Source organism: Carettochelys insculpta, chromosome 14 (genome assembly GCF_033958435.1).
Source record: "Carettochelys insculpta isolate YL-2023 chromosome 14, ASM3395843v1, whole genome shotgun sequence".
Classification (NCBI taxonomy): domain Eukaryota; kingdom Metazoa; phylum Chordata; order Testudines; family Carettochelyidae; genus Carettochelys; species Carettochelys insculpta.
The window spans coordinates 2,654,597-2,667,539 of NC_134150.1; the positions used below are offsets into that span (position 1 = coordinate 2,654,597).

A 12,943-nucleotide genomic window follows, 5' to 3' on the forward strand; every position below is an offset into this window, starting at 1 on the left:
GCTGAGAGGGGGCTGTGCAGGGACCCAGCACGCCCCACAATTACGCTGTCCAGTCTCGCAAGGCGTGCAGTCAAAACAGAGAGGGTCACACTGAGGGATAGCTGCCTTCAGGGCAGTAATTCTCAGCGGGGAGGGAAACGCTGCAAAACTAAACACTCCCTTAGGCCCGTGAAAGTAAGTGAACATGCAAACCAAGAGCTCCTCCTCTGCTGGTCCATGATCCCGGGTTCAACGGACAGCCCCCAGACCCCGCAAGCTTGGCTGAAAATTTAAGACCCCTGCCACAGCCATCCGGTTGAGCACTGGTACCAAGGACACCGCATCGCGGGTGCACGGGGCACCGGTGGCCTGCGGGAGCCAGCCTCGTGGGACGGGCTGTTAAAACCCCAAGGGATGGCCGCGACCCCTGGGGCTCTGGTACGCAGGCCCACCGGGGAGCACAGGGAGGCCGCAGATCCGCTTTGCGGAGCTCAGGGCGGCGCGTCGGGGCGGCTCTCACCCGCCCGGCTCCCGGGTGCCCGAATGCAACAACGCAGCACCCCCGGCAGCAGCAAACAAAAGCATTACACGTCCCTGCGGGACTCCTGAGCGCGGCACCGCGGCCGAGTGCTCGGCGCGGGACACCCCGGAGCGCTCACCCGCCCCGCCCGGAGCAAGGCCCGTTCGTGCTCCCCTCGTCCTGCTCCGGGCTCTCCGGGGCGGCAGCTCCAGCCAGGCCTCCACGGCTGCCACGCGGGGGGGGGGGGGGGGTCTGCGTCCAGCCCGGCAGCCCCCGCGCCCGGGTGTCACGTCGCGCCCGGTAACCCCGCGGCGGGGGAGGCGGGGGTATCACCGCCGCGCGTCACGGCCAATAAGCGGATCCCCCGGGAAGGTCCCGCCCCCCAAGCTGGACGCCGCCGCTCCTCTCCCGCCGGCCGCCGTCCCGACCCGGCGGCGCGCCGTGACGCAGAGGTCGCGCGCGTGACGCAGGACGTCACGCGGCGCGCGCGCCCGGGTCAGCGGCGCGCCGTCCCCGGCGCCGTTTGAAGTTGGCGCGCAGCGCCCCCTCCCATGCTGCCCCGCGCGGCCCCTCGCCGCTCCCCCCCCCTCCCTCGCGGCCAGCTCCGGCGGCCGCGGCTGCCGGGCCCGCGCAGGCGCACCGCGTCCCGCCGCCGCCATTTTGTGTCCGGAGCGGCTGTGGAGCGATTAAACCGCGAGCTGGGGCTGAGCGCGAGCGGCGGCCGCGGCGGGGCGGGCGGGGCGCGGCGGCGGCTCCGCGGGGGCCGGGGCGGCGCGGCGCGGCGGCGGGCTCCGGCGGCGGGCGCGGGCCTGACGCGGCCGGGCGCAGGTAAGCGGCGGCGGGGGGTTTGCAGTCGCTTTCTCCGGCCTCTAGGTGTCACGATGGGGCTCCGGTTTGGCTGGGGCCCCGCAGCGGCCGCCGCCGGGGAAGCAGGGGGCTTTGTCTCCCTCTATCGTCCCCAGCGCGGCCGCGCCTGCCGCCGCCGCCGCCGCCATTCCCCCAGCGCCGCCGGGCCGGGCCGGGCCGGGCCGGGCCTCGCCCCCGCCGCCCGCCTCCATTTTCTTTCCTTTGTTCCTGCCGCTGTCCCCGGGCCCGGCCGCCCCCCGTCCTGCCCCGGCTTCGCCCCGCACCTGCCTGGCTCCGCCGCGCGCTCGGCGCTGCCCGCCCGCCGCCGGCTTCGGCCGCCTCCCGCCCGGCCCGGGCCCGGCCCGACGTGGCGGCGGCGGCGGCTGCGCGCCCCGCTGCTGCCGGCCGCCGTGTGCGCTGCGGAGGGAGAGGCGCGGCCAGGCGGCGCGCGGGACTCGAGCTCCCTCCGCGAGGCGGGCTGAGCAGCGCCCGCGCCCCCGCTCCCGCTCACCTGCAGCGTGGCCGCCTCCTCTGCCCACCCCCGGGCCGGGCTCTGGGGGGCCCTGGCGGAGCGCGGACCGCGGCTGACAGTGACACCGGCTGGCCACATGTTCGTGTAAACTTCCTCCCCCGCCCTGCAGCGCCTCGCCTGCCGCCCCCGGGAAGCCTCGGGGGGCTCTGCAGCGCCGGCTGAAGCAGGGGCGCCCGCCAGCCGGGGAGGTTTCCCTGCATCACGTTGAACCTGTGGGTGGCGGGTTACTTACGTGCCTTGGGTCCAGCTGGGCCAACTTGTCGTTGCCTTGGCTAGGCGTAAATCAGTTCAGTGTCGCTCTGTGGTTCGTGTCCCCCTTTGACAGCGGGCAGGGATTGCTTAGGTAGCCGGCTGGGTCGAGCTCTTTCGCAGCTGCTGACTGACTGACGGAGAATTCATGTTTTTAGCTGTTTGGGGGGCTGCTGCCAGCCCTCAAGCCCCACGACTTGAAAGCTTATGTAAAGAAACCCCGCTGCGTGTGTGTTTACCAGTTCTCTTGCATACACACCTTACTCCTTTAGTTGAGCCCCTGGTCCTGCTCCTGCAACGAAGTGGAAACATACAGAGCCCCTCTGAAATCAGTTGGAAAATAAGAGCTTGTAGGCATTCAGCCACCTGTCTTGTCAGGATCTAGTCTTAGTATTGAAATAAAGGGTGAGAGGTATTCCAAGAAAGATGGTTTGGGGAAGCTAATGAAATGAGAACACCAGGGTAAGCAACAAAGCATCTTTACAGGTGAAGCATGCAAAAGAAATGGCCTAGGCTCTCTCTGCTACTTTCTGATGTTTAGATCGTTTTTGTATTGAACCTTAGATCTAGGTGACTAGAGAGCTGATGCAGTTATAGCCCAGGCATGAAGTGAAGGGAAAAATACTAGGTGAAAAGTCACCTCCAAACTGAGCTGTCCAAAGAAGAAATTGTTTGTGGTATTCACAGGCCAGGTTCTGGATGTGATCCTCCATTAATTTATGGTTGTGTAGTTACCAGTTATTACTTTCCTAGTTGATCTCATTGTTCCTCCTTACTGTCAAATCTTGGCAACTACTGCTTTTTTTTTTTTTTTATGTCTATGCCTACACATTCTTTTTAACAATCCTCAACCTCAAAATTTGTTTCTGTACACACCCGCCAAGACTTAATGTCCTTCACTTAGTTTTATATTCAGGAATTGCTCATCAGTTAGTGTTCACTCTGTACGGGTTAGGTCCACCTCTGCCATTCACTCCACAGGTTAGGTCTGCCTCTGCCATGCACAGATTCTAGTGCTTTTTGCCTTTATGTAAGTGAACACAGACCATAAATATATTTGTTTCGGCCTGCTTTTTCTATTACCTTTTTGTGTTGCTCTTCCTGTAGTTACATGGTACAGTTCCAGTTCTGCTTGTACCACTGACAGTTTTGGGGAGTTCTTCCCCCTCGTTTGCATACGTCCATTTTTCAAAAAGATTCCCCAGTATTTTAAACTGAACTTCACAGCCACATCAGATGGAAACTGTCACAGTAAGATAACCTAGGCCAGTAATTAGAACTTGTACTGTCCAAGCCAGTTTGTGGGAGCCTGTCTGTGCCAGCTGCTGCACATGTGCAAAGTTCCATGGGGATTATTCACTTGAATACATCTAATCAGCTAAGATGCTAAGAGTTCTGGTGTTTGCTCACGGGCCATTTATATTAGGGCTCCAAAAACATCAAGCAGTTGTGTAGCTGATCTGGTGTTGTCAACAACAGTAAACATGGGGGGAAAAAAAATCTCCAGTGCAGACAAGGCTTGAAATAAGTTCTTAAACATTTGTTTAGCATCTAGAATTTCCTTTAATGTTGTGTGGCTCGTTGCTGATAGCCCATGTAAAGGTCAGACTTCTCCTAAATCTCAAGAAGAGACTTCAGATTTAATTTTTCCACCCATGTCAGTGTGGGTGTCTCAGAGGCCAACTATACTCCTGATTGTAGCAGCTCTTGCTCCCACTACAGCCTCTCCTGGGGGACTGCTTGTGTGTTTTAAGAATAACTAGTACCCGGATTCTGTAGTGAGGAGTGCTTAAGTCACTGGGCATCCCTCTTATAAATACACTTCAGAAATCCATAACAACAAAGCCCCCACGACTAAGCGCACATACAAAGTAAACTGCTCTTAGCCTCCATTCTCCTCTCTCAACTTAGTACTTCATATTACAGCTCACTGTGTTGACTTATCTGTTGAACTTCTGCTCTTTCATTTGATTCTACTTTATATGCACAGTTCAGTCAGTACCTGTCCGTTGAAATAAGTTTTGAACAATAAGACTTATTTCACTCTGGTTTTCAGAGAGGCTTGTGGCCCACAGAGAACCACCCAATTCCAATTTTCCATAGGCAGATGGTGAACGCTGTAGAATAAATATTCAGGGTGTCTGAGAGGGTGCTATAGTTTGACTCAGAGTAAGTTCATTTAAAAAAATACAAGGCTTTCTTCTGTTAATTCCCAAAAAAAACCTTAATGTTCATCCCTAGCTTTCTCTAACTCAGAATGTGTAGCTTTTACCTTTAGAAGCAACTTCCCTGTTTAACTCATTCTTTCTGTCCCTATTCCCTATCCATAAAAAGTTTTGATTAATCCCATGTTCAGTCTACTGATACATTCTTAGATCATTCAGATTACATAAACTGTCAGCCAGGTATTTAAGACAAAAACAGAGCATTTGTTCTTTGTTGAATGACCCAAATTAGTTTAAAATAGACACTTCTCTTAAAAATGAGTTGCCAAAAAAAAAAAAAAAGCCCAACTGGTGGGTCATTTGTCCCAGTGAGGGTTTTTTAAATATCAATTTACTTCCAAGTGAACATGGATCATCATGATGTAGATTTAAGCTTAAAACTCCAAAATTTAAACTTCCTTAGTTATAACGCCAGAAAGTATCAAATTTGTGTTCCTTTATAATGGGGTGGCCAGAGTGGCTCTTAAAATCCACATGTGACTTTTGCCATCAAAGTGCACCTCACAAACCCTCTAGGATCCCCCATTTTGCACCTGCCAGACTTCAGAGACACCCCCCCCCCCCAAACCTTGCTATGGGCTTCTGTCCAGCAGCAAGGGCCATCTTGGGACTTCAGCAGCAATAGGTCTAAAGCTCTGAGCCACAGTTTCTGGCTGGTATGCCCCAGTTATCACACTTCTGAAGATTGTCATGAGCAACTCAGAGCCAGCATGGTTGGTCACCCCTGCTTTATAAGGTGGTTACCTGATCCTGATGGTTAAGCAGAAGTTGTACTGTGTATTATGAAGTCCAGCAGACAGGAGTTGTGCTCATCTTGTGAGTTATGTTTTTGTGAGGTGGCACATTCTGTTCACGTTCCTGTTGTATTACAGTAGAAATCTGACTGCATTTCTCTTCTTGCATTTCCATGAAAGTTAGTCTTCACACTCACTGTCAAACAATGACAATTTCATGCTGTGCTGCACACCACTACTAGTTGAACAAGACAGGAGTTTAGCTCACATTTGGGTAGCAAACACATGCCTTTTTTTAGTGGCGGCGACTGATATTCCTTTTTTGCAATTATGTGAGTCAGTAGTGTATTTTCCTGCAAGGGCTACACGGTCTTAGATAAGGAGAATGTTAAATAGGTCACTTTTCATTTGTCAGTCCTTTAGTCAGTGATGTTTTAAAATAAGGACATCTCTTTTGGAATAAACATGACTTTTCATCATCAAGTTTTCCAAACTTGTTAGTTTCCTGAGAAGACCAATTGAAGAGTCATGCCTGACTGGTTTCTTTCTATATTTTACCTGTTGCATTTCCACCAAAATCTTTGTTTTTCTAGAAGCTTAAATCTAAGTCAACTTGACTCAGTTTTACATTTTCAAGTTCCAGTATAACACTAGATTGCAAAGCTACTCTTGTAGGATGTTTATAGAGTTGAACAAATATGCAATCTTGTACTCAAAGCATACCTGGTTTGTTGTACTTTATAAGCTGGAGTTAAACGTGTAGACTTCTGAATCATCACTTGTTAACCATGATGTGCTTCTGGCAAGCTGCATAGCTCAACTAGAAGTTAAAAGAGGAAGAAACAGCTGACTCCACTTATATAACAAATCTTGTTGGCCCTAAATGAGGTGGAGTAGTACAAGGTTTGAATCCACCTGTGGGTAGTTTAGGCTTAGCCTGTATTTCTAAAAAAAGCTGCTTGATTCTTATTTCACTCCCTCCCACCCCATCTCTTAGTGGAGGGTCTTTGCTAGCAAAGATGTGCTTGTTACAAACATTTTTTCTAGTTTCTTACAGTTGTCCTACCACCAGTGCAGTGCTATAGTTGGTAACGATAGTGGACATATAAGTATGGTCTGGCTATTGGTATAAACAGCTGTGGTGTTTAATCGTTTCCAACCAGGTCTGTTTGTTTGGAGCCTGGGGGGCGTGTTTTAAAACATCACCATTTGTTTGTTGTGCTCCTTGGCCTTTGCTGCCATTGATGGTAGCCTAATAGAGGAAAATCTTAAGTGAAAGCAGTCTATGAGGTTAGAACTGTAGGAGGTTCCTCCTTGGAACAGGATTGGATCTTTGCACGGGTGGGTGTTCTACAAGTGTTGCATGGTAGGTATTCTCAGAGGGTAGCTGTTAGTCTATAGCTTCACAAGTGGTCTTACCCACAAAATCTTGTTACCTAATAAACTTTTTAGTCTTTAAGGTGCTACAGAACTGTTTGTTGGCGTGTCTGGAGATTCCCATGTGTACTTGAGAATATAGGCTAAATGTACTAGATACAAAGTTTCCTCTTTGTGATGTGATACTGTGACTTTTAATTATAACTTTTAGTTTACTGTCTGAGAAAATGGTTATTTTCTAGAAAGATTGCTTTTTTAGTTTTGTGACTGTTTTAACTTCATGTCAAAAACAATATTTGACATAATTGTCAGAGATTATGCGGATTCTACCATAATCTGAACTCACCTGTGCTCTGGAACCTCCTAACTGCTGCTTTTAACAAATATCTGTCACAGAACTCAGTCGGTAGAAGAGCTCTTAGCAGGTCTATCTGCTTGGAAGCAACTTATCTCTTGAGACCTGACTTCAGTAAGTCAGTGAAACTGAGTATTTCTTTGCCTTAGAGCAGTAGTTCTCAAAGTGTAGGGCACGACCCAAAAGTGCGTGTCACAATCCCATTTTAATGCAGTTGCCCAGGGCTGTCTTAGATTTGTTGGGATCCAGAGCCAGATCTCAAGTCCGACTGCCTGGGACAAAGCCAGACGTCTTCAGTCTTGGATGTCAGGTTTAGGTTACAAGCCTCCTAGCTGGGGCTTCAGGTTTGGCACCTGCCACCACTGCCTGGAGCAGTGGGGCTGAAGCTTTGTCGTTGACCACCCCCTCCCATCCCCAACTAGGTCAGTGGGCCTGAGGCAGGCTCAGGCCTTGGTACTCCCTCTTAAGGCTAAAAAATCACTTTTATTCTCAGAAGAGGGTCACAGTACAGAGAAGTTTGAGAACCTCGGCCCTAGAGCCTTATAAGTAGTAGCCCATGTGCTTAGAAAGGCCATGTAGGTTTGCCACAATTGGAATGATCAGTAGACTGCTGGAGAGGCCTAAGTTAAGGACTGGCAGAGGATGAAGCTTAATGACTTTTTCAATGTATGCTTAAAACATATATAACTTGGGGGGGGGGGGGCGGGAATAGGACTTCTTAAATACATGGAATGAGAGTCCTGTACCAGGAGGATATATGTGCAGTGTAACACTGAGTTATTGAAAAACAGTTCTTAACATAGCACATTTGTGGAAGATGTGGGGACAGGGTACATACAGGGTACTGTGATAATATACCATGAGCGGCTGAGAACTCTTTGTTCTGAAGAACAGTTCAGTACCTTGCTCAATGGGAAATGAGTGAAAAATGTTCAGCTCCTGAAGTATGGCATGCAGTTTCTCCTGGTTTTCTTTTTCTTTGTGTACATATTATGGAAAGGGAAGAGGGGAACTCTACTTAGTCGTTTGGAAAGAACTCGCACACACAGCAGAGGGGCTTGATTTAAATCTAAGCAATTTAAACCACCAATTTAAATAAGCAAACAGGAAACACTGTTCTAAAACTTTGATTTTAATTTTTCTTTATTTGTACTGTTCAGTTATTTTCCAACAAAGGATTTTTGCTTTTGTTTTGTTTTTGTTTTGTTAGTCAGTGACCAATCAAACATATCCGTTGCATCTAAACATAGTCTTCATAATAAATCTGCTGCTTCTTTTTATTTACCAGGCTGGTACATTATAGCTATACATATTTATTTAAGCAATTATATAGCTTAACTTATTCCTCATCTACCCTACAGAATTAGGTTGATGTAAGCTAACTCTCTGTAAGTAACAACACCATAGAGGTGTTTCTGCCGATGTAAATTGTCAACTATATCAGCCTTAGTGCTACAGCTCTTATGGAGGTGGAGTCATTAGATTGATGGAGGTAGGGCAATGCTCTATTACTGACAGTGCCTGTTAGCTGTCAGCCATTCGGGGAGAGGCTGCCACTTGAGTTCAGTCTTCGTTTCCTCCCACCCCAATCCTTTGCCAGCTTGTGTCATTGTTCCTCTCCATCCCCCATATCCATAACAGGGAGGCTGGTGGGCTCAGGCTCTGCTTCTGCCCCCATCCCTCACAGGGAGGCAGCAGCAGGGCTCTGGACTAAAAGAGGAGGCTCCAACCGTGTGCCTCTCGTGAAGCTGTCAGCTTAGGCTGAGCATCCCTGGGTTCCAGCTGTCAGTGCCCCACAATCTCCCTCTCCGTTGGGTAGAAGTACTCCTGGTGAGGACATGTGCCACTGGCAGAAGGGGACTAGTGTGGACATGGAAAATCTTCATTAATGACTGCAGTGACTATTCACTGGCAAATTAAAAATACACAAAAATATCATTTTAATTTTGTATGATGTAAAACTACCTTAAACGTGCTAGATTCTTCAAGGGGCGGGAGTTTGTCAGAGTGTGTTGTGTTTATAAAACTAATGTCCAGAATTTGGAAGGTATTGCTGCACTCAGCTTTGCAACTCCTCATCAATTTAGAAGCCTACATCTTGCTTTTAAAGAGGATTAAGGCATTGATTTAGGCTCCTAAATCAGTTAGGTAACATCTAAGTACTTTTGGGTCCAGGTTTTTAACTGATTTATTATACAGGAACTTTCTGTAGCTAATTATGCGAACTAATGGTTTCTGGTCACCAGGTTCTTCAAGACTTTAGAACTAGTAGATCTTATTTATTCATACCTCATCTTTATTCATAGATTAGAAGAGCAAAACAAGCTTGTCTGCTTTTTCAACTCCAAGTTGCTTTCTTAATGTTGAACGAACTTGTTATTGAGCTGATTGAGTTGAACAAACTGAAATGAAGAAGTATTCTCTTTGCCTTTGCAGAAGAGACCACTGCTGTCAAAAGCTGGATTAGCACTTCTGCAAGCTCTGGTTCTGGGTGCCTTGTCGGTGACTTCTACCAGTTTGGCAGTTTGACTTGCTTTAAAACTTGGCAGCAACCATGTACTGTTTAATACTATTTTTTTCTGTTTAATTAAAATGATTTTAATAGCTTAGAATAGATTTAGGATTTAGTATGGGTATTAGTAACTTCCAATTTAATTTTAAATACATTTTTATTTTGAAAAGCTAAACTAAAATCTAACTGAATTTTAAAAATGTTTTTGTTAAATCATTGATTTTTCTCCACCTTGGCTGCCAATCTGTTTGAATCCTTTTGACAAGGCATCTTCTTAAAAAAAAAAAATGTGGTTTTGGGAGGGGAATCAGTTTTGTCAGGAGACAGAGTGGAAAGGGTTGGTGGGTAAGGCCATTCGTCCTTCACTGTTTCCACGACCCAGAGATTTTCTTTTTTGAGAAGGAAAGAAACTGTAAGTTGGAGTTGGGGGTGGGGAGAGAGAGACAAGAAAAAATTTTGTTTTACAGGGCATTTTGCAATAATTCTCTTCTGTGGAATGTTGCATAGGAAAAGTAAAGAAATGGACAACCAAGGAATTGGACGAACATGTTCAAAGGGAATGGATCAGACAGAAGTGTGTCTTGTGTTCAGTGCAAAGTTAACTTGCATTGTAACTTGGGCTGTGTCTACATTTGCCCTGTGCTTTGAAGGGGCATGGTAATCAGGGTGATAGGAGATCACTAATGAAGTGCTGTGCTGAATGTGGAGTACTTCATTAGGCTAATTCTCCCCCCACAGAAACTTCCAAGTGGGCACTTTGAAGTGCCTTTTCTCTCCAAAAGTTTGAAGAGTAAAGATACTTTGAAGTAGCGCAGGGGGAGAATTAGCCTGACGAAGTGCTGCATATTCAGCACAGCACTTTATTAGTATTCTCCCATCACCCTGATTACTATGCCCCCTTTGAATAAGGGGGCAAGTGTAGACGTAGCCTTGGTGTTGCTTCTAACTCAAGTCGTATGTCTGCACAAACCCTTACCCCATCTGTGGTGGTGGCTTTTACTGTAGTTGACTGGCCCACCAAGGGATGCAGAGTACAGCTCTGCTGCTGACCGAATCCACTCTCTACTGCTGAAACATTGTTTTGCCAGGTGACTGCTCTCAGGTCAGCTCCATATATGGTACTTAAAATTGAAGTTGACTTAGGCACGTTGTGTAGGGCTGAAAAAATTGAAGTTGACTTAGGTACATTGTTTAGGGCTGAAAAAAAATTTAATGTGACATAGTTAAGTCAACCTAATGCAGAGGCTAGACAAAGGTAGGCCAATGGAAGCATTCTTCTAGCTACTTCCTCTCTGAGAGGTGGGTCTACTACTTCTGTTGCTGTAGTGTGTGTCTATTATGGCAGTGTAGCTGTGCTTCTGTAGTGCCTGTAGACCTAGCCTCATTCAATTTAGACTAAACTCCAGCATAGAGGAGTTTGAATTAAGTCAGCAGTGAAGATATAGTCACTAGGAAGATCTGGAGAAGTATATTAGGCAGACTCGTTTCTGAAAAGAATCTCCCACTTAGCAATGCTATCTTCATTCTACTGGCAAAGAGGTAACATAAATGAACTCCCGGCTCTCACCGTCTAAGGAGTAACTCTTTTTTTTTTTTTTTTTTCCCCCAAAAGACTTTCCTAAACAGACCAACCTATAACACTCTGGAGAAAGGTGGCTTCCGTTTGAAAAAAGGGGAAGTAGTCTGTCAGAATATTTGAATCTACCTTCAATATCTGTTTTTTGTTTAATCAGGACATGTGCCACTGCAGTATTTGAAAATTGTAGAAAAAAATGTGTCTACAGAAGAATTAGATTCATCCATTGTTCAATTTAGTGTCTTTAAATTCTTGAAAGAACCACAATTGCTAGTTGGGAAACATGGTTAAGACCCTGTGTGTGCTTTGTTTTGGTTGGTGGTTTTTTAAATCATGGCAACATCACCGGTGAGTGTTTGAAATTCATGGGCTGTATATGGCTGGCAATTCTCTGCCCTTCCCCAAACAGCTGCAGTTTTTCCCTGTTGGGGAGGGGGGGGTATAGGGAATTAGGCTAATCGCTCAATTTCCATTAAACTTGTGGAACTGTGATTTACATGGGTCCTTAATTTTGGCTCTGTGGGTTGGGCAGTAGACTCTGACTCCGAAGAGCTGCCTCTGCCCTTTCCCTCGTAGTGACCTGTCTTCAGCTGGTGAAGCAGGAGGATGAGTCACTTGATCTCTCAGTTGTACTTTCCCCAGCTGTAGACTGGGGGTAACTGTGTGTCTCTTGCATATTAAGCACTTTGACAATGTTGGAGCAAAAATTGCTGTGTAAGAGTTCTGTATTATTGTTACTTATTCTAAAGCACACAGGAAAGGCTTTAGAATAGAAAACTAGCATCTTATTGTGTATTTTACATCCTTGGCATTTAGTCAGTGAGCCTATTACTTTTTAGATACTTTTTACTGAACAACATAAAGGAGCCCAGTACAGCCAATGAAGAAGGGGCAGAATCAAACACTCAACCCTGTCTACTCTTCACTGCTAAAGCATGGCTACTGTCGACTTGTCCCTGCTCTGTCCTTTGATCTGTAACAACAGGGTAGAGAGAACCACCGTAGTGGCTAGCTAGCTCACCTTTTCAGAAATTGTGTGACAGAAATCCCTAGTTCAATGGGGCAACTGGACACACAGCTCTTTTTCTTTCCGGTGATAGATGAAGGAGCTGCCAGAGCAGAGCAGCCTCCCATCACTTGCTAGTAATCAAATGCTTATGTGTCTGACTTATCTGGGAACTTCCTCCTTCCTCTGCTATCTGTAACTTTTTGGGAAATGTTTGTTGTGACTGGTCAACAACATGTGTGTGGTTGCAGGGAGGGAATTGCTTGGGGGAAATGTTTCTTCTCAGCCTGGTGAAGCAGGAGGGCATGGATGCTTGTGCTTTCTCTGCTATGTATTTATTTAGGGGAGGGGAGTCACTGGGATCTGTCCAGCCATTACTGCACCCCTTTAGAGATGAAGGTTCTTTATTCTGCCTTCATCAACACTGTGCTGTCTATGTATGATTTCTCTGTTGCCATTGACCCTTGTCTGGGAGCTTCCGATTTCCTCAAACATAGGCTGCTTCTTGGTGTGCCCCTGAGAGCCCCATGGGCAGTGATGGGCAAATTGGGCTTGTGAAGGGACTAACTTGAGTGGGCCTCCTTCATCAGAGTGGGCTGCCAGGTGCTCTCCTAGGATAGGGTAGTTTTGCTAACTGCGCTTGGGTACCTAGAATTTGTGGGGTGTGCAAATTGAACCATTGCCAGTGCTTTGATTAGATGCAGAGGGAGTGCACAGCTCTCGCAGTCCATGTTGTGTTCAGTCAGCCTGGTGTGCACTTACGTGCCTTGGCTTTATGTGCAAGTCACTTCAGTAATACTGCTAGGAAAAAATTATGTGGGTGGAAATCAGCAAAATCTGGCAACCCTGTGTGGGGGCAATGGTAAGCAAAATGTATTGCGGGCCATACGTAGAACCCAGATGGGCTGCTTTGGGCCTGTAGTCTGCAGGTTGCTCGCCACTGCGCTAAGGCCTTCCTATCGAACATTACACCAAAGCTTGCTCGTTTGCAGGGTGTCTTCGAGTTCCCTTCCTTCAATCACATTAATAATG

At 47.5% G+C, this 12,943-nt stretch overlaps 1 protein-coding gene across 2 annotated transcripts in view; it reads left to right on the forward strand.

The window, feature by feature from the left end:
• The first annotated feature begins 1,227 nt into the window (after positions 1-1,227).
• The window catches only part of CTCF (CCCTC-binding factor), a 43,940-nt gene continuing 32,224 nt past the window's right edge, over positions 1,228-12,943 (forward strand). The window contains exon 1 of one of the 2 annotated variants that reach the window (XM_075009147.1): positions 1,228-1,327. The gene's annotated coding sequence lies outside the window, so the exon portion shown is untranslated. The remainder of the gene's footprint in view (positions 1,328-12,943) is intronic. The other variant, XM_075009149.1, reaches the window with a different exon arrangement.